We start from the raw sequence: 20063 nt of genomic DNA, 5'->3' as shown, positions 1-20063 counted from the left end.
CAGTGGTCCCACTTCCTAATACCATCACCTAGGGCAGTAGGATTTAGCAAAGGAGTTTTGGTGAGATATAGGATTTAGTCCATAGCACTGGGTGCTCTGTATTTTGTCTGGCAACCCTAACCCCACACTCTTCAGAGGCAGGCAGTATCAGTGTCCCTGTCTGATCGCTGAGGCTCACAAAGAAAATTGCCTAAGGTCAATCAACCAAGGTGGTGGCGGAACCTGGCCCCTGGGTTCACCCCTGGGTGTCATCTTTAAGGCATCAAGGATGTGCTGGGGTGGAGTGTGGGTATCTTGGGGCCAGAAGGGATGAACAATGCAAGCTAAGGCCATAGAGGGACCAACCAGCATGAGCTGTGGATCCTGTGGTCTTCACATTAGAGGGCAGAGAAGAGAGCGTTTCTGTTCTTAGCTGTAACTGATTTTCGGTTTTAGTTTACTGTACCAGGACCTGGGCACCCCAGCCAATAAGGCTGGAAACGCAGGAAGCCATCTGGAGCTGTGTGCTGAGTCATAGGGCCCAGAAAAAAACAAGAACATCATGATGGCAGAGGAGGAGGTGGGGAGCAACCTCCCTGGAGATCACGAATGGCCACCAGAAATAGAAACCGCTCCCTCTGAAGCATCTGTTAAAAGGGCCAAGATCACCATGCAACTGGAATCGCCTTTCTATTAAACACCGACTGAATGCAGAGCTCTGTTCTGTGAGAATGTCAAAAAGTCAGATGGTTAGTGAAAATTTCTAGCTTTTTTTGAGGGGTGGGGTGGGGTATTGGTTCTTTTTTTTTTTTTTTTTCAAATCCAGTCTCATCTTCTTCTGTTACTACCTGTGAGCCCTTGGGTGGTATACTTAAATTTTCTGATACCATTTCATCTTTAGGAATAACAATCCTCATCTCACTAAGATAGTGTGAGGGTTTCAATGAAATCACATTTTTAAAAAGTGTCTTGCCTAGGTCTAGCACACAGTAGATGGTCCCAAAAGAGTAGATTTTGCTGTCAGAGAGACATAAAAATATCTGCCTTTGGGGTTGGTGTGGGGATTAAATCAGATAATGTGGGGAGGGGAAACACTGGATACAGGTCTCAGGGAGAAGTCAGCTAAAGATGAGATGCCTTTTTCCTTGTTTTGCCCCTAGATCCTGAGATGGCTGGTTCTGGTCCCCCTGGATGCTGTTTAGTAAGGCTAAATACAAACACAGTGAAGGCTTATATATGTTCATTCCATCCACAAATGTCTCCTTTAACATTGTGCATATCACTGGTTCAGCCTCTGTGGAGGTAGAGACAAAATGAAGATGAATTCCTATTTGTCCATCGATTTCAGCAATTGTTTCGTGGTCAGGCACTCTGTGAAGAACTTTATGCGGATTGGATTTTCAGAGCAACTCTTTCAGATAGGTACTATTATAATCCCACTTTACAGATGGGAAAACTGAGGCTCAGAAGGATTCAATACATTGTCCAAAGGCACAGAGCTAGTAGGAAGCAGAGTCAAGGCTCAGTCCCAGGCCTGACTATCCCTACTATGGACCAGTTCCCAGAGGGAGAAAAATACTCAGTTGGAGATTTCAACTTATCCAGGCACAAAGGTGTCTACACAGCACAGTGAGATGAAATGTCAGAGGAGAGGTTGGTCATCAGAGTGACTGACAGCAGTTCTGGGCTGGAAGGGGCTCCCTGGGGGGCTTCCGAGAAGGTGGGGGTGGGGAGCAGCCCTAGACCGTGGGGAAGCAGATGGAAGAGAGTGTAGTGAAGGCAGGTGAGCAAAGGCACACGAGACTTGGTCAGGTGTGGGCAGGGATCAGCGACAGGCCAGCTGGCTGAGCCCAGGGCCTGTTTTAGACACAAAAGGAGGAATATCCAGTTGGGACAGAATTTGGCTGGGGCAGGCTGTCATCAGTTTCCAGAATGATAAACCCCTCAGGCCCAGCTGAAGCGACTTCTAGTCTTAAAGCATCACTGCCTAGAGGATCCCCACAAATCACATGCCGGCCCTGTCAGTGCTCGAAGGTGTACCCGTCACTGGAAATGAAGGGGCTTTCTGTAGGCAGCAGACATCACCTGTCTCGCCGAGTGACCTCAACCTTAAGTAAGCAGATAGTGACATTTCCTTTGTGTTCAGAGGATTCCATTAAGAAGGCCAAATGCTAAGGGTCATCAAAGCAAACTCAGAGATGGTACAACTGTTCTTCGAGCCAATCTGGCAATATATATCAAGAGGATAAACACGATCCCCGCTTTGATGCCACGATTTTACTGCTAGAAATTAATCCTAGGGAAATGGTCATGGAGGGATGCAAAACTCTGTGTGTACAAGGATGGTTGCTATAGTATCTCTTGCAAATACAAGTATCAGAAATGTCCCCCCTCCAACCCCAAAAAAGGAAACAGATCTGTGGTTAGCAAAGGGAGAAGGGGAGTGGGGGAGGGGTGGATTGGGATTAGGAAATGCAAGCTGTTATATATAAGATGGATAAACAATAAGGTCCTACAGGGTACTAAATTCAATATCCTGTGATAAAACATAATGGAAAAGGACATGAAAAAGAATGTATATGATTGTATAACTGAATCATTTGGCTATACAGCAGAAATTAATACATTGTAAATCAATTATACTTCAATAAAATAAATCAAATAAAAAAGAAATGTCCCAACTAGTCAATAACAGGGACTTAATTGAAAATGATGATATATCCATTCAATGGACTACCACACTACCATTAAAAGTCATTGTTTAGTTGCTAAGTCGTGTCCAACTCTTTTACAACCCTATGGACTGTAGCCTGCCAGGCTCCTCTGTCCATATGGGATTTCCCAGGTGAGAATACTAGAATGTGTTTCCATTTCCTTCTCCAGGGGATCTTCCTGACCCAGGGATCGAACCCAGGTCTTCTGTTTGGCAGGAGGATTTCTTACCACTGAGCCACCTGGAAAAAGTCATTGTGGTCACACCATATTAAGTGAAAACATCAAGTTGCAAACCATTAATATAGTATGATCTCAGCTTGAAAGTACATTAATAAAATCCACCCCCCCCTTTTTTTTTTAATTCCACAGACATTTATTGAGCACCTGTCAAGTAGCAGGAGCAGTCCTAGGCATGGAATACAGCAGTGACTATAACCCACGGGATGCCTGCCTCTGGGAGAGGGGTGACCACAAAGAACCAGTGAACACAAGGCTGCAGATGGTGGTCAGCACGGTGGGAGGGCAGCAGGGGAGCGGCAGAGGCTTGGCCAGGAGGGCTGTTCCCCAGTTAAGGAGGAGGCCCCAATACCCAAGGGGTCTGTGGGGAGGCACTTGGGGCCTCCTCACCTGCTGCTCGGCGCCCCCTGTGCCAGCCCATTTCTGTCCAACTCGCGCAGGCCTCAGGGAGCAACCCAAGGCCATGACTTCAGCCCAAAGAAGACAGCAGTGGGAGGGGGACCCTTGTTAATCCCCAGCCCCCACCCACCTACCCCAGCAGATAGGTGGGGCTGACCTTTTAGGCCTTGGGACTTTGGTGTGCAGCTAAAGGCACTTGAAGCTGCCTCTGGGGTTTGGGGGTCCCCAGAGGTCCCGGTGATGGCATGGTGGGGGGCCTAGGCACCAGAACCCAGTCTCCCCTGCAGAGGAGGGGCAGAGCCACATCCTGGACCGCAGCAGCCTGGCTGTCAGGAGAGTCAGTAGTCACCACATTGCGAGAAGCTATGGTGTACATGGAGGGCTGGCGCCCACAGACACGGTCAACAGCGCTCCAGCTTCGGGCTCTTGTACAGGCTGTTGTACAAGAGCACGCCGAACACCTGCACACAGGCGATGCCCAGGCCCATGGCCCCGCTGATCCTCAAGTTCTCCTGGATGAGGGTCTCCAGCTTGGTGATACAGCTGCCCCCACTCTGTAGACGTTGGAGGCGTGGTCCCACCGCCCATGGCCAGCAACCATGGTCTTGCAGCAGCTCTCGGGGACCACATGTCCACCTGCCTGGCCCAAGCGGATGCACTCACTGTCCTGCCAGTCCCGCTCCCTGTCCTGCCAGGCCTGCCAGTTGTTGCTGCCACAACAGAGGAACTCCTGCTGCAACTTGTCCACGGCGCTGCTCATGCCCTCGTGGCCCGGCTGGTGGTACCCCTTGGTCATGGTGTCCTTCAGGTTCTCCTTGAGCTCTGCGTTCAGCCACTGAGAGTAGACATAGACTCTTGCAATGATCTCCAGCAGAGTTAAGAAGGATGGAGGACAGACATAGCAGATTCCTCTGTTCCTTGAAGGTGGCACAGCAGCCCAGAACCCCAGTTACAGTGACGACAGCGCCCACCACCACCAGGATGCAGGCTGTGGCCAGGCAGGTGCCCCAAGCCAGCAGCTGATGCAGTCACGCCTGAGGGCCAGCGTCCAGATGCCCACAGCCGTGAAGGCCAGACCAGCCAGCCAGAAGCAGCAGCTGCAAGTGAAGAGCAGGCACTTGAGGCAGACGGTGCCCCATGTAGTTGTCGACTTCTCCCCGAACTCGCCCATCCTGGAGCCGGGGGGCGGGCTGGTGGGGAGGGCTCCTCTGTAAGGCAGGAAGACAGAAGTGCCCGCCTGAGGAAGCTCCACTAGAAGGCCAGGGACACGTCACAGGTCTGGCTCAACCAGCCCCGCGTCGGAGTCCGGCTGGCGGCGGGCTGGGGGGTCCGCGACTCTGAGCTCAGAGAATACGCAGCCGGCGCAGGCCCGGCCCGCGGCCAAGGAGGCCGCGATGCGGGTCGAGCAGAGCTCAGCGCATGGGCGGGACACCCACTCGGGCGGGCCCCCGGGGTCCACCCAAGGCGGCAGAGGCCAGGCGGGCTGTGGCCGGGGGTGCCCACAGCCCCACTGCGGCCCACGCCCTCTCCATTCACTTTTTAAGTAGCTAAGGTGCTGTGTCCCAGACAATATTCTGAACATTTCGGTGATGGAGGGCAACGAGGTGAGTGTATTATTTGGGAGGCAGTCAGATGACATACCCGGAGAAGGCAGTGGCACCCGACTCCAGTACTCTTGCCTGGAAAATCCCATGGATGGAGCAGCCTGGTAGGCTGCAGTCCATGGGGTCGCTGAGGGTCGGACAGACTGAGTGACTTCACTTTCACTTTTCACTTTCGTGCATTGGAGAAGGAAATGGCAACCCACTCCAGTGTTCTTGCCTGGAGAATCCCAGGGACGGGGGAGCCTGGTGGGCTGCCGTCTCTGGGGTGGCACAGAGTCGGACACGACTGAAGCGACTTAGCAGCAGCAGCAGCAGCAGCAGCAGATGACATACATATAGAATATGTTCAGGAATAAGCAAGGTAATTCTGAGAGTAGTACAGTGCCATAAAGAAGATGTAAGATGGGCTCGTTCAGAGGGAGGGACAGGTAGGGATGATCCGAGGAACTGACGGTTTGATTGCCTCCTGCATTGAAAAACATCTGGTCATGAGGATCTGGGGAGGAGCATTTCCAGCAGAGTGCCGAAGGCTTTAAGGACAACGCAACTGGAGTATTAGAAAAGAAAATAAAGGAAGAGAAGTAGTGCGTGAGCAGGGAGAAAAGAGGTGGGGAGAGTCAGGCACAGGCAGGATAACTAGTCTGAAAGCCAAGGTGAGGCGTTTACAGGGAGTTTGGATTTTATTCTTAGTGCAATGGGACCCTGCTGGATTTTGTCAGGCAATGATTATATTCACATTTACATTTTTGTAGCCAGAAGGAAATACATCAGTGGATTAATAGAGATCATCAAGGGGTGGAGGGGTAATGAACAATTTTTTCTTTGTTTCTGTGTGTTTTCCTGTAACGCCCAGACTTTGACAACTAGAAACAAACAATAATTTATCTTTTTAAAACCATGCACCAGAGAGCAATGCAAGCTAATGGCCACCATTTACGTGGAGCCATTTACAGGAAGAAAAGTCTTTTGCCCATCATCCCATTGCATTTTTGCAATAACCCCATGAGTTAAGTCAGACCATTTGGAAGGCGCAGAGACTCTAGCAGAAAATGTCAGAACTGAGACCAGAATAAAGTTTCTACAGCCTTTGCCCAGGTTGGCTGATTCTGCCACACAGTGAGGTCTCTGGGGCCCTTAGGTCTGCCTTAGATTCATCCAGATACCCAGAGGCCCAGGAAGAAGTCATGAGATTACTGCCCCGTACCCCTGTCTGAGGGAGAGTAGGGAGGGAACAATGCCCCCAATTGTACATGGCTAGTGCAAGAGCACGTGTGTGCAAGAAGAGGGGTCTTGCCCATAGGGTAGATGCTCCATAAACATTTGTTAATTAGTGAAATGACTTGCTTTCAGGAAAATGCTGCCTACTCTTGGGAGGTGGTTTAGCTGACTTCACAATTCATTAGCTGTGTGATCTCAGGTTAATTATTCTACCTTCCAAGCCCAGAGTCGTCATCTGTAAGATGAAGATAAAGCCTGTACTCATTCACCTCTGTGAAGTGTGATAGTTGGGGGCAGGCTCTAGAACCAGACTGCCTGGGCTTGAATCTGCTTCTACCCTCTTCTGGTTATGTCCTTGTGGAGATGCTTAGCCTCTCAAGACCTCAGTTTTCTCATCTGTAAAATGTGAGTAATAATACTTGTCTCCTAGCACTGATGTTAGGATTAAATGAATGGATGAGAACTTTGAAGAGGTCGTAGCACATAGTATGTGCTCCTTGAATGTCAGATAATATTAGCATTAGCATTATAGGGAGTTTGCATCAAGGGAGAAGCTTTCGGAAGCACAGAACTTAACACGGTGCCAATAAGGCTGCTACTGCCTTTCCACCCCATGCCTGCCATGATCACTGTTCCAGTGATTTTTCATAGGAATCATATAAATTCACCAGCCACCTTTTTGTTTAGAAAGGAGACCGCTTTCTAAAGGGGTCACCAGGAGGTCCTTTGCCAAGTTAAACAATAGATCTACTCTCTCTCATCTCAGGAGGTTTATCTGTTCAAGGTCATGGGAAGAAACCTCTGACATTTTTCCAGGGTCTCTGTCTCTAATTCATTTAAGGAGCCACTTTTTACATTTCAGGCTTGACATTTGCTGAATGACATGAATGGAGACTGCTCAGGTGAGCAGCCTGGGATCACATGACCTTTGACCTCTGCCCCTGTTTTCAAGCTTCAGTTGTTTGAAGACCACCAATAATTGTGCAACAGCTGTATACCCCTGGTCTACTGGGTCTCCTCTTCCCTCAGTATTTTTCTTGAATTTGTCTCACATTTAAAGCTCAAAATATGTTGATTCTAAAGGGAAGCATACTCATTACTATAAATGGAAAGCCACAAATAGAAGCTACTCATAAAAAGAAATATTATGCAAATGAAGCAGTATTACTGAATTCTAGAGGAACAGGGTCGCCCATTGAAGACTCTAGGCTCATGAAGCCTTTTAGATATTCATTAAATGGGATATCTAGAGAGGTGTGACAGAGGTTAGTGCCCCATTGAGTGTCTTCGTGGTGTAATAAGGATTGAGAAAGACTTTAAAGAGGGAAAAACTCTCTAGCCACCTGATTCTATCTTTTTATTTCTGCATCTGTTCACCTCCTAGAACTTTCTCCTGTCTGCTAGGGGCTCCCTTCTATGCTGTTCAGTTCTTTATTCAGAAAGGTAAGGAGTGAACAGCCCATTCTCTGCTTCTCGCTTGTTAGGTCTTTTTAGGAAGATTCTTAGCCCTCTCTGAAATGCCACTGCCATGCTCTTGCTTAGTTGTATCTGATTCTTTGTGATTCCATGGACTGGAGCCTGCCAGGCTCCCCTGTTCATGGAGTTTTTTAAGCAAGAATACTGGAGTGGATTGCCATTTTCTACTCCAGGGGATGTTTTTGACCCAGGGATCAAACCCGCATCTCCTGAGTGTCCTGCATTAGCAGGCAGATTCTTTACCATTGCATGACCTGGGAAGCCCCTCTCTGAAATGAGGGAGCTGGATTAGAAACATTCTTCTCTGATGATTTTCAGACCCCCAAAGTGTGCTTGGCTGCCCATCCATGTTTTTCACCTGCGGACAGAGCAGGAATGAAACCCACCCCAAGGATGGTCTCGTGGAATAGTTCAGGTCTCTGGATCTCCATGAGAAGCAAAGAAGTAGGATTCACCACATAGCCACGAATGAATGTATGTTTCCAGAGGGGTGCATTTTCTGCATGCTGAACTGAGCAGATGGCTGTGTTTGAATGAAAAAGGAAATACACCTTAGGAAGAAGTGACAAAACGACTTCAGGTTTCATCCCCTCATTAAGCAGCCCCTGCAAAAGTTTCCTTCATTAGAGATCCTGGGGTAAATGCTGCTGAGGCATCGCTCCTAAATGATTCCTCTTTCCAGGTCTCCTCCCTGCTTCTAAATTGCTTGGAATCTGTCGCACCTGTGTGTATTCAGATTCTTTAGCCTGACGTGTGAGCCCCTCCTCAGTCTGGTTCTAATCTGCACTTGCAGTTCTGGCTGCTGGAATGCCCCTTCCTTGAATCTCCTGCTTTGGGCAACCTGGTTCCCTGGCACAGAGTAGGTGTGAAAAAAATGTAATTGAAGAAAAGAATCTGTCTCATGCTGGGATGCCTCTACAGTCCCTTTCAACATGTAGTTCTTGAGTGTCAGGGACGAATGGTGATTGAAAGCTTCCTATATGCCTGCCGTGGTGGGATGACCACTGTCTCAATTTGCTGAGGATTTTCCTGATTCTGGCACTGGCAGACCAAGAACCAGGAAGCCCATGTGACAAAGGCAAATCAGGATGGTCGGTCACCCTGTGTGTTAAGACTGCACGTGCTCTCTCTCCGTGGGACCTCCGGCACAGTGGGGGAGGAGATAGTAAACAAATTATCCCACAAAGTCATTACAAGCTGTGGTGAGTACAAAAAGAAGGCAGCCCCAGGACTTCCCTGGTGGCTCAGTGGTAAAGAACCCACCTGCTGGTGCAGGGGACATGGGTTCGATACCTTGTCCAGGAAGATCCCACGTGCTGCAGGGCAACCTAGCCCACGATCCACAACTACTGAGCCTGGGTGCCTAGAGAAGTCCCTGCAGTGAGGAGTCCGCACACAGCAATGAAGAGGGGCTCCCTGCTTGCTACAACCAGAGAAAGCCCATGCACAGCAACGAAGACCCAGCACAGCCAGAACTAAATTAAGAAGAAGGCAGGTGTGAGCTGAGTGATGTGGGTACGAAAAGAAAAACACAGGGTCCCAGACCTGGAGAAGCTCCTGGTTGCAGCTAGGAGAGAGAAGGATACACAGCTTGTTTAATGTCAAGTACCGAGTGTAATGGATCAGAAATACACACTCCCTTTTCCCTCTTCACAATGCACCATTTCTATTTTAGTTGCGGTTTCAAGCATCAGAAACTCACTGGTAAATTAAATAGATATACATCAATCAAAAGGGCATTACAAGGAAAAGCTGAAAAACTAGGAGGCCTTGGAAGAGAGAGAAATGATGGTCTCTTAGGGAGCTGAGAGAGTAAAAAAATATGCCAGAACAAAAGAACATGCCTTGTTCCATTTCCATTAGAAAAGCTGACTCAAGTCATCCTCTGCCCGTGGGTTTCTCTGCCCAATATTCTAACTCCAGTAAGAAAGAATTTGATAGCCAAGCCTGGGTCTCATGCCAACCCCTTGGCTAGGCTAGGGCGGCTACCATGATTAGAAATCCACCAAAATAGTTTGTGATGGGGCCCTGGGGAGCGGGGTGGTTGCTAATGGCAACGGAAAAGCCAGGATGCTGGAAAGGTGAGGGCCTCAGTCACCTGTTTCCCTCTTCATGAGGCGGTCCAGACACTGCCTGCCCGAGGCCTTCCGGTACTGTGCTCACTGCCTTCCAAGGAGCTCTGCTGGCCTTGTGTCCAGAATATCCCGTTCTATTCTGTGACCATGGACAGCCCCATGCTGATGTCTGCCTTCAGCTGATGGCACCCTGGCTATGCCCACCTTACAGTGTGCACTAGGTCCTTGGGCATGGCCTGCACGTTTCCTGGCACAGAGGCATGCTACTGAGGACTTTCCAGAGAGTTATAAAAGAGCCCATTGCCCTGATGATCCCACCCGCCTTCCCCCCGGGCCACTGCCCTTGAGCCAAACCAGTCTTCTTTCGGCTTCTCATGCACTCAGCCTGCTTTGCTATCCCTTCTGCCCATTTGTCTGCTTTGCTGACCTCGTAGCTCAGCAGTTCTGCATCGGGGAGATTTTGTCCTCCAGGAACATCTGGTGACATCTGGGGACAGTGTTAGCTGTCACACTAGAGAGCAGGCTGCCACCAGCATCTTACGGGTCGAGGCCAGTGATGCTACTAAATGCCTCATAAAGCACAGAACAGACCCCTGACAGACCCCCCGACAGAGAGCCATCAGGCCACGCACACCCCTCAGGCTGAGGTGGAGGAGTCCAGGGCCGAGGCTGAACGCCCACGTCTCTGCTCAGAAGTTCTCCTCGCCAAGAGGCCTTCTCTCCCCATCCCCGTGTCTCTCTCTCGCCCCCTTTTGTATTTTCCTAAAATGACTGTGTCTGTGTATTCAGTTGCTTATTTGGGGCCTGTCTCCTGTACAGAAGGGTCAGGCCTAGGAGACTGGGCCCCCGTGGGCCTTGTTTCCAGCCTGGAAAGCAGCACCCGGCTCCCTGTGGGCTGCTCCACAAAAACGTGATGAGTGAATGTCTCATAGAGGAGAGTGGCTCCACCTCCTCAAAGAGCAGAGGTCAGAACACTGGGCTGTGAAGCCCCGCCCTTCTCAGCCTGGCCATCCTGGGATGTATTTGCATTTGTTTATTTCCCCAGCCAGTTCACATTTAGCCTCTGGCAAGTTTCTGAAGCCTCTTTCGACTCAGTTTCTGCATCTGTCAAGTGGGGCTATGTTTATTAGCTCCTTCCTCGCAGAGACGTGGTAGAGATAAAATAAATTAACCCACAAAACACTTAGGAACATGCCTGACTCAGAAGCGCCTTAGTAAATGCCATCTCTCATCATCATCATCACAATGACTTGGCCAGAGTAGGCGGTGAAGATGACAGAATGGGCTCTGGGGCCCTCCCAGAAGATTAGGGGATTACTGCAGCTTGCAAAGCCAAAGCTGTCCCCACTTGGTTTTGCCAGCTCCTTCTCTGTCCATGAAATAAACCAGATGAAGCCTTTATCCATCTCTTGTTTTGAGAAGGAGGCTATCAGGAACTGTGGATTTAATGTGGCAGATGGTGCTGTCCTTGAATTATGAAACCAAAGGAGGAAATTAAAGTGCTCCCTTGCAACAGATACGGGCCAGAAGGGGTAGAGGGCAGGGCCCGGGCCACAAAGGAGAGTGAAGGAGGTGTTTTATCAGCTGGACAATGGCTATTCCTGAGAGTAGCTGGAGTCCTAGAATAATAGAATTTTATAGCCTAAAATCATTTGAGACTGCTTTCTTCATTTTATATAAGCAAATGAGCCCAGAGAGGGAAAGTGACCCTCGAGGTCACATAGCCAGTTAATGACAGAGCAACCCATACCTCTTGTTCTGTTGATCAGGATTATGTTTTCTGTCCCAGGCCAAGACCACGGGCAGCCTCTGTCCCAGGGCGTCCAGACTTCGAGCATCTCTGCTCTGGGGCACGTGTACTCTATGTCTCTCCCCAGCACATCAGGGGAGTATGAGCCAGAGTTCTGGAACCCTGTCTGGGTCTTAGAACCTCAGTTTGCTTATCTATAAGATGGGAATAATAATAGGCTGTATCTCACAGGGTCACTGTGAGAATTTGGTGAGTTACTATCATATCAAGCATTTAGCCATGGGCTTGGAACATAAATGCTCTGTAAAATGTTGGTTGTTGTTATGGCTCCAGAACTGACTAGGGTCTGAAGGTCCCTAGGCTGCAGGCCCCTCAGAGGCCGTGCCCATCTACAGGATATCTTTTGTCCTCTATGTCGTGCCAGGCAATTATCACCTGCCAGGACCTCAGTAAATGGTAGTGGCTGACAGCTGGCCCCCTTAGAGACCCCCATTTCTCAATGGGAACAACAGAGCACCAGGAAATGCTGCCAGCAATGCATGTGACTTTGGTCACTAGTTTAGACTTTAATCCTAAACAGATAAAGCAACCCTCCTGTCCAGTGGTGAACCAGCCTCATGATGAGGGCTGTGTTTGTTTCCCATCCTTCCTCGGCAGGCAGTGTGGAATCTTTCCCCAACTAGCTGTGGGCTATTTGCATTTAAATTGGTTTTCTCTCATTATAGAAATCTCTTAGGTCAGCTGCAGTTTCCATTTTCCCCGGCATCAGTCTGGAAGCTCCATTTCTTGCTCGAGGGTCCCTCATGCCTTCCTCCTTCTCGCCGACAGTGAGCGGTGCTCACCTATTCTCATCGTGGACACCAGATAGCCTGAGAAAGTTGCCTGAATCCCAGGCAGGCTTGGCATGTTTCCTCCAGGAGAAGGTGGAGGCTGGGGAGGGGCTGGAGGATACTGGACCCTGCTATTGGAGTAAGGAGACCCTGGGGGCTTCACCTTCTGCACCTAGGCCTCATTTTCTCATTTGCTTAAAAAAAAAAAAAAAAAAAACACACATTGATCAAGTAAGTATGATGCTAGATGCTTGGAATGCAGAGATAAATAAGACACATCTATCACGTCCCAGGAGCTGCCTGTCTAGTCAAGGAGAGAGAAAAGAATACCAAAAAATTTAATATAATCAAATAATTGCTTTAATAAGGATCAAAATAGATTCAGCCAGAGCATAGGCTTTCAGATAAGGCTCATCATAAACCACGGTCATACACATGCACACACACACTAGCTAACATGTTTATAGCATTCCATGTGTGGCCAGGGATCTTTCTAAGCAGATAATATAGTAGATCTCTATTTACGTCTATATCTATATTATATCTATATTGAGCTTCCCAGGTGGCACTAGTGGTAAAGAACCTGCCTGCCGACACAGGAGACATAAGAGATGCGGATTTGGTCTCTGGGTCGGGAAGATCTACTGGAGAAGGGAATGGCAACTCACTCTAGTATTCTTGGCTGGAAAGTCCCATGGACAGAGGAGCCTGGTGGGCTATAGTCCCTAAGATCGAAAAGACTCAGACAAAACTGAAGGGACTTAGCACCATATATATATATGTATATATAATATATACGTGTCCGTGTGTACGTGTTCAGTTGCTAAGTCATGTCCAACTCTGACACCGCATGGAATGTAGCCTGCCAGGCTCCCCTGTCCATGGGACTTTCCAGCCAAGAATACTGGAGTGGTTTGCCATTTCCTCCTTCAGCAGATCCTCCCCACCCAGGGATTTAGTCCACATCTCCTGCACTGCAGGCAGACTCTTTACTACTGAGCCACCAGGGAAGCCCATAAGGCCTTTCCTTTGCTTTATTGCACTTCACAGATATTATGTTTTTCATAAATTGAAAGTTCGTGGCAACTTTGTGTTGAGCAAGTCTGGGTGCCATTTTTGCAATAGTAGTTTTTTAATTAAGGTATGTACATTGTTTTCTTAGAAATAATGCTATTGCATACTTAATAGACTATAGTGTAAACATAATTTATATGCACCAGGACACCAAAAAGTTGTGTGACTTGATTTGTTACAATATTTGCTTTATTGCATTGATCTGGAACCAAATGTGCTATATCTCCAAGGTATAGTTGTGCAAACACACAAATATATTTATACATAATATACAAACATATATTAAGTAATATACTGATTTAATGTTCATGGTAGGCCATAAAGGAAGTGCTATCATTATCATTGTTTTCCAAATGAGGGAATTGAGACACAGAAAGGTGAAGTCCCTTGCCCAAGGCCATTGCTAATCAATTGCAGAGCTGGATTTGCACGTAGGCAGTCCAGCTCCATGGCTTGTGCTGTTCATACTGTGTTATACCCACACCTGACAAAGATGATGCACTTATGTGTTTTCACCCTAATTCATCTTTCAAGAAGCATTCATCAAGGTCCACTATCCTGCTAACCTGACCCACTGATGGGCTATGGACCATGGTTGAATCGAACTGCAGAAGGAGGGTCCAAGTCTGCTTGGGAGAACTGGGGAGGGTGAAACAGGGAGAAGATGCTTGCAGTGGATTTGAAGGATGACTAGGAATTTTCTGGATGGGTAAGAGGAAAAGCAGAGTATTTCACTAAGGACAAGACTGTGCTGATCCCCCAAATATTAGCAAGTGTGGAAATCTAGGTCTCATGGCGAGTGGCGGTGGGGTGGGGGCTCAAATTGCATGACGGGGCTCAGATGTGATGTGGACTGAGCAGGTTTTGAGCCATGGGACAGGGAGACTAGCCAAGACCAAACCACGAAGGGCCTTGAATATCATGTTCATAGGCTCTGTCCTGGGGGCCAGGGGAAGCCATGAAGTGGTCAAGTTGGTTACAAGGATCACTCTAGCTCTGGTGTGGAGGACTGCCTGGACAGGGACGCCAGAAGACACTATAATCAACAGACGGAACCAAGAGGTGTAAGAGCTACAGTTGATCCAGTATAATCAATTGTGTTAGGTGGGGGCTTTCCAGCCAAGAGGCACCCCTGCTGCCCAGCGACGAGTGGTGGAGCTGCATCGACCCACAGAAGATATCCTTATCTAATTCACCCAGACACCTTATGGGCTGGTGGTGGCCCTCGTGTGTGATAGTCAAGAGGGGTGGGGAAAGGGCTGAACGAAGGCTGTGGCTTTTGTGGAAGAGATGGGGGACCAAATGTATGAGACAGTGTGGGGCAAAATAATCTGGTCTTGGTGACCAGCCTGATGCCAGGGCTTGAGGGAGAGCGAGAGATGGGATGGTGCCCAGTGTTCTGGTTGAGTTTAATCAGCTTTAATCCTACTTCAGTCTAACACCAGGGAAACTTCTCTGTAAAGGACCAGACAGAAACTATTGTAGATTGTGCAAGCCCTGTGGTCTCGGTTACAACTACTGAACTCTGCCATTATGGTGCAAAACACTCATAGGCATTATGTAAGGGAATGGTCGTGACTGTGTTTCAGTAAAGCTTTATTTAGCCTGATTTGGCCTGAGAACTGTTGTTTGCTGACCGCTGCTGTATGCCATCAGGTGACCCAACCACCAAGGCAACCAACTCACATAACCAGGCACCCATTGAGGAAGAGAAAGGCTCACACCGCATCAGGTACAGACAGGTCTCATATCTCTTCTTGAATGATGTCTTCCTGTTCACAAAAACTCATCTGAATTAAGGAGTAACTCCAACGTCTAATTCCCGGAGCTCAGCTCTGGCAGAAGGGATGTCGCTGTCTCACTGCAGCTATGCGGCCTCTGTTACAGTCACAGCGGAGGCCTGGGCTGGCGTTTCCATCAGTTACAGGTGCAGTGCTAAGAGACGCTAGCTCACCTCCACTGAGCACTCACTTTACACCAGACGCTGGGTCAAGGGCTTTACTTGGATGAGCTCCTTTAATGTTGACCAGACCTCAGTCAGGCAGATAATGTACAGATGAGGAAACCGAGGTACAAAGAGGTTCAGTGTCTCTGAGGCTGGAAACTGAGTAGTCCACCTCCAGAACCTAGGTCCCCAACCACTCTCCAAAGCTGACGTCACAGGTCTACATGGATGACCACGGTCCTTATGACAAACCCCCAAGCTAGCCCTAAAACACTGGAGAAAGCTGGCCAGGCGCTTGGGAAACTTTTGTCCTCTGGCCTGCGTGGCACTCTTATTAAAGACCAGCAGTCCAGCAGACATACACCTGCTTCTAAACCAAACCAAATTGACAGGGTAAGTCTCTCCAAGATCTCTGTTTTTGAGCAAAATGGTTGTCAGAAGCGAGTCTGGATGAATAGATTGATATCTGAAGGCATTGCATCTAAGGGGGCAGGGACAGAAAATCAGAGAAAACAGCTGATCTCCATGGGTTCACTCTGCAAACATCCACTGAGGGCCTTGTCGTTCCCTGTCCCTGCCCTCCTGGAGGGCACTGGCTGGGAGAGAGCCAGACACAGAGCAGACCATTGAAATGCCCTGGGCATCACACATGGTGTGGTGAATCCAGGGTAGGCTGCGGACATGGGGCAGGGACATCTGTCTTAGCCTGAACAGAGGCACCTGGAGCCCAGCCCAGACAATCTGGGGGTAGGGTGGTGGTAAGGGCTATTCCCAGGGAGGGAACAGCATGTTCCAAGGCAACGGGCAGGAGGTGAAGCCTTGCTGGAGTGAGGGAATCCTGTAGAAGGGATGTGGCTGGAGATGTGGGGAAGCTGGCCCCCAGCTGTTGGTCTAGACCACTCTGGGATGGAGGCCACCTCGTTCTCAGCTCCTTTCTGCAATTAGAACAGCCTCTGAGTTCTAGAGGAAACACAAATTGCTGGTCAGAAATGGCGATGCCAAGAACACTCTGCTGACGCTGCGTCTTGAAGTCATAAAAACAAATAATAGTAAATCACCTAAATCACATTGTCGGTTCCCCCCTCGCTCCCAGAGGCTGTGTCTTGCTTACATTCACAGACAGTTTGAAAGTGGGAAGATATTCATATTCCCATCACCTTGTTGTATCAGCCAAAATAGTAACAGCTCTCGTTTGGGGGCCCCTCACAGTGGCTAACAGTGAGCTAAATGCCTTTATAAATAATATCCTGTTTAACAGAGAAGCAATCTGAAGCTCAGGGAGGCATCACAACTTGCTGAAGTTCCTGTGTTAGGAAAAGAATAGAGCCAGGATCCAAACATACACCTTCCTGACCTCTGAGCCTGGAGACTTCCCGCTCAGCCTCTTAGCCTTGATATGAGAGAATTTAAGGACTTTGTGGATTTCTGAGAACATTTTCATCTTTTATTATATTGGCTCCTCCAAAGAACTTCTGAATTTAGCATGTAAAAAACCCTGGGCTTGGCAAGGTACAGTGTCCTCCCCAAGGTCACACAGCTTTTAAGTAAGGGGCCAACAGGAGACTTGAACATTACCATTCCAAAGCCAAAGCTCTATCTTCTTTACCATGGCTTCCAAGTCCACAGCAAAGAAGACAGACAGCTAACGTTACACCCTTGGATGATTCTTATTTTAAACCACTGCCCCCCACCCCCGAAACTCATGTTCTCTTAATCTCGACATTGGCTGGGACGTATTCATCAAGCAATCAAAAGACAAATACCTAGGAGAGCAGAACGTGCAGACCGCAGCCAAAATGACCTCACAAGGAGCAGGTTGTGCCAAGCAAATCTAATTTCCTCTGACAGAACGGCAGGCTGGGAGATAAGGCTAAAGGCCCCGACGCTGTCGTTTCCCTGGTTCTGAAGGACAAGTTCGATTAGCTCCACAGAAACACCTGCGGAGGGGGAGGGGGGCAGCTCACCCCACACACACCCAAAGAGGCATTCGCACACACAGACACGTCTCCAAAGACACGCGTGCCAGTCGAGAGATGCACACAAATGCATATGCACAGGCACACATCTATCCACACACCCCCAACTCAGACACACACTGTCACTCAAACACACACACACACGCTTAAATACAGACACAGTCAGAGATACACAGTCACACAGAGACATGCAAATACACATACACTTACATACAAACATGTCTGCCTCCCCTCCTCACGCAAACACAAGAGGTACATGCACACATTCACACACAGAAACAGAGACACACGTGTATGGTCACAGACACACATACACAAACCAAGACACATCCAGTACCCCTCACGGCCCAGAGGAGCGTACTCTTCTCAAATCCTCTTCCGTAGCCTGCAAATTACATCCTGCCCAGACCGGAGCCTCTGAAAGCTGTATGCCTCTGGTGTCCATGCGTCTTCTCGACTCTGCCTTGGCCTGGTGTCTTCACCCAGAAACTTGAAACGTACCCCAGCAGCTGTGTGCGGTTGAGAAAGATCCCACACTTCGGAGTCAGGCTGGTCTGTGTTCTATGATAGTTGAGGCTCTGCCAGTCACTAGGTGTGGGGACCTAGACAAGTTTCTTCACATTTCTGAACTTCAGTTTTCTCATCTGCAAAAGGGGCTGATAACCCCGGTGATGAGTCCACTGGACGGGAGCCCCATGAAGTTCTGGCATTCAGCAAGGACCTCTCCATGGCAGGTATTTTTGTTATTTGAATGTCTGTCTGCCTCCCCCACCTTGAGCCACCTTGTAGGTAGGGGTCTTGTCTGTTTCCACCCAAGTCCGTTTTCAGGGCTCAGCAGTGTCTGCCAGGCACATGGTAAATGAAAGTGAAAGTGTTAGTTACTCAGTTGTGTTCGACTCTGTGACCCCATGGACTGCAGCCCGCCAGGCTCCCCTGTCCATGGGATTCTCCAGGCAAGAATACTGGAGTGGGTAGCCATTCCCTTCTCCAGAGGATCTTCCCAACCCAGGGATCGAACCCAGGTCTCCTGCACTTCAGGCAGATTCTTTACTGCTGAGCCACCAGGGAAGCCCTGGCACGTGGTAGCTGTTCAGCAAATGCTTATGAAATAAACAAGCCTATATCCTTAGCTCCCAGGACAGACTGGGCACAGAGGATATGATCAGCTGCGGTTACAGAGTGCTGAAAAAAATGATACGTGAAAATATAATTGCAACCATGGACCAAGCTCTAATTGTATGTCAGGCATGTCTTTTACAGCATTCCATGCTGTCCGTGACAGGCATTCATTTTGTAGATGAGGAAACTGAGGTCCAAAGAAGCAGTTTACCAAGGTTATCTGGTTTCCTGAGGGTGGCAGCTCAAAGTTGGGAATCTGATTACTGAACCTAACTCTAGACTCCATGAGTAAATATTTTCCCTTGGTGACACAACTCAACTGATGATGTCTACAGCCAGCTCTGTCTTAGTTACACCATGGACTAACTCTTTAGAGTGAATTGTCGTCTTCAATCCCTGGACGTCTCAGTATATAGCATCTGTCTGGAATATCTCCCATATGGCCATGGTTACATTTTTTTAAATATACAATCCCAAACTCCTGACGTCTGCATTTTTCCTTGGTCCCTCTCAGCCAGCATCCATCCGTCGATCTGTCCTTCTATGACCTGACCATTTTCCATTTAAGGCCCATTCTGTCCTCAGATGTTTTTCCTCTGTTTGTAAACGAAAGAGCCCCAGCCTGGATCTGTCAAATCTGTTTTCCTCTCTCTTGCATTGGTACAATCCAAGGGTTTCAAATTCAACCCACCTGTGGGCCAATTAAGCTACTTTGCATGACAGCCGCATTCGGCAGTAATTGATGGCGCACATTAAGCATTTGCAAATCCTGAAAGGTTGCTGCACTTGCACCAGCCTTGCTTCGAAAACAGACTCAAATCCCCACCACAACCCCATCCCCCAACAATTTCCCTGAAAAAAAAGAATTTTATGAAAGATTTCTGCCTCTATTCAGGGCCATGCAAAATGGTAACAGCCACAGGGTATGGAGGCCATAATTACCTTTCCACACTAAGGAAAATACAAATGTCTAAAGACAGTGGCACCTTGCATGCAGGGGGCCAGGGCAGGCTGCAGTGACCCATCAGGCATGCCAGGCAGCCCCGCTCCCCCTGCAAGAAGGCTCCATACTCACTCACAGCTTTGCCAGGTGAATGAGCAGAACAGAGGCATCTGACAGCGGGGGAGATTCTATTTCTGGTAGCTTGAACCCTAACATGACACAGGTGGTTTTTAAGACTTTTTTTAGTTAAATCATCCTGGGAGGGGGGGCAAAAAGAAGTGAAAGTATTAGTCTCAGTCTTTGCAACCCCATGGACTGTAGCCTGCCAAGCTCCTCTGTCCGTGAAATTCTCCAGGCAAGAATACTGGAATGTGTTGCCATTTCCTTCTCAAGGGGATCTTCCTGACCCAGGGATCAAATTCAGGTCTCCTGCACTGCAGGGATCTTTCTCAACTGCACACAGCTGCTGGGGTATGTTTCATAGTCTTTACCATCTGAGGCACCAGGGAAGACCAAAGACATTCTCTTGCTTCCCAATCATGACTCTATTCATTGGAATAGTCTCTGTGAACAGATTTTTTTTTTTTAAATAATATGTACATACATTTGGTACATATATTAGCCAAGCAACCTGTATTTTGCCTACCCTTGCCACCTCAAATCCCTCCCCTAACTCTCTCCCTCAGCATCTGCATGAAATTCTACCACGATCAGTTCATTTCA

General features: G+C 48.6%; 1 long non-coding RNA gene and 1 pseudogene across 1 annotated transcript; both read right to left on the bottom strand.

Annotated features, from left to right (window-relative positions):
- Positions 1-3731: 3731 nt before the first annotated feature.
- LOC113878838 lies at positions 3732-4501 on the bottom strand (annotated as a pseudogene).
- An 8789-nt stretch (positions 4502-13290) lies between these two features.
- Positions 13291-18189, bottom strand: LOC113879178. The gene is made up of 3 exons (XR_003507226.1): positions 17616-18189; positions 17066-17204; positions 13291-16262 (listed from the first exon to the last, which is right to left on the bottom strand). It is a non-coding gene; the product is annotated as an uncharacterized LOC113879178 (long non-coding RNA).
- Positions 18190-20063: the final 1874 nt, after the last annotated feature.

This window comes from Bos indicus x Bos taurus, chromosome 20, assembly GCF_003369695.1.
Source record: "Bos indicus x Bos taurus breed Angus x Brahman F1 hybrid chromosome 20, Bos_hybrid_MaternalHap_v2.0, whole genome shotgun sequence".
NCBI lineage: Eukaryota > Metazoa > Chordata > Mammalia > Artiodactyla > Bovidae > Bos > Bos indicus x Bos taurus.
This window is presented reverse-complemented; position numbering and strand designations above follow the sequence as displayed.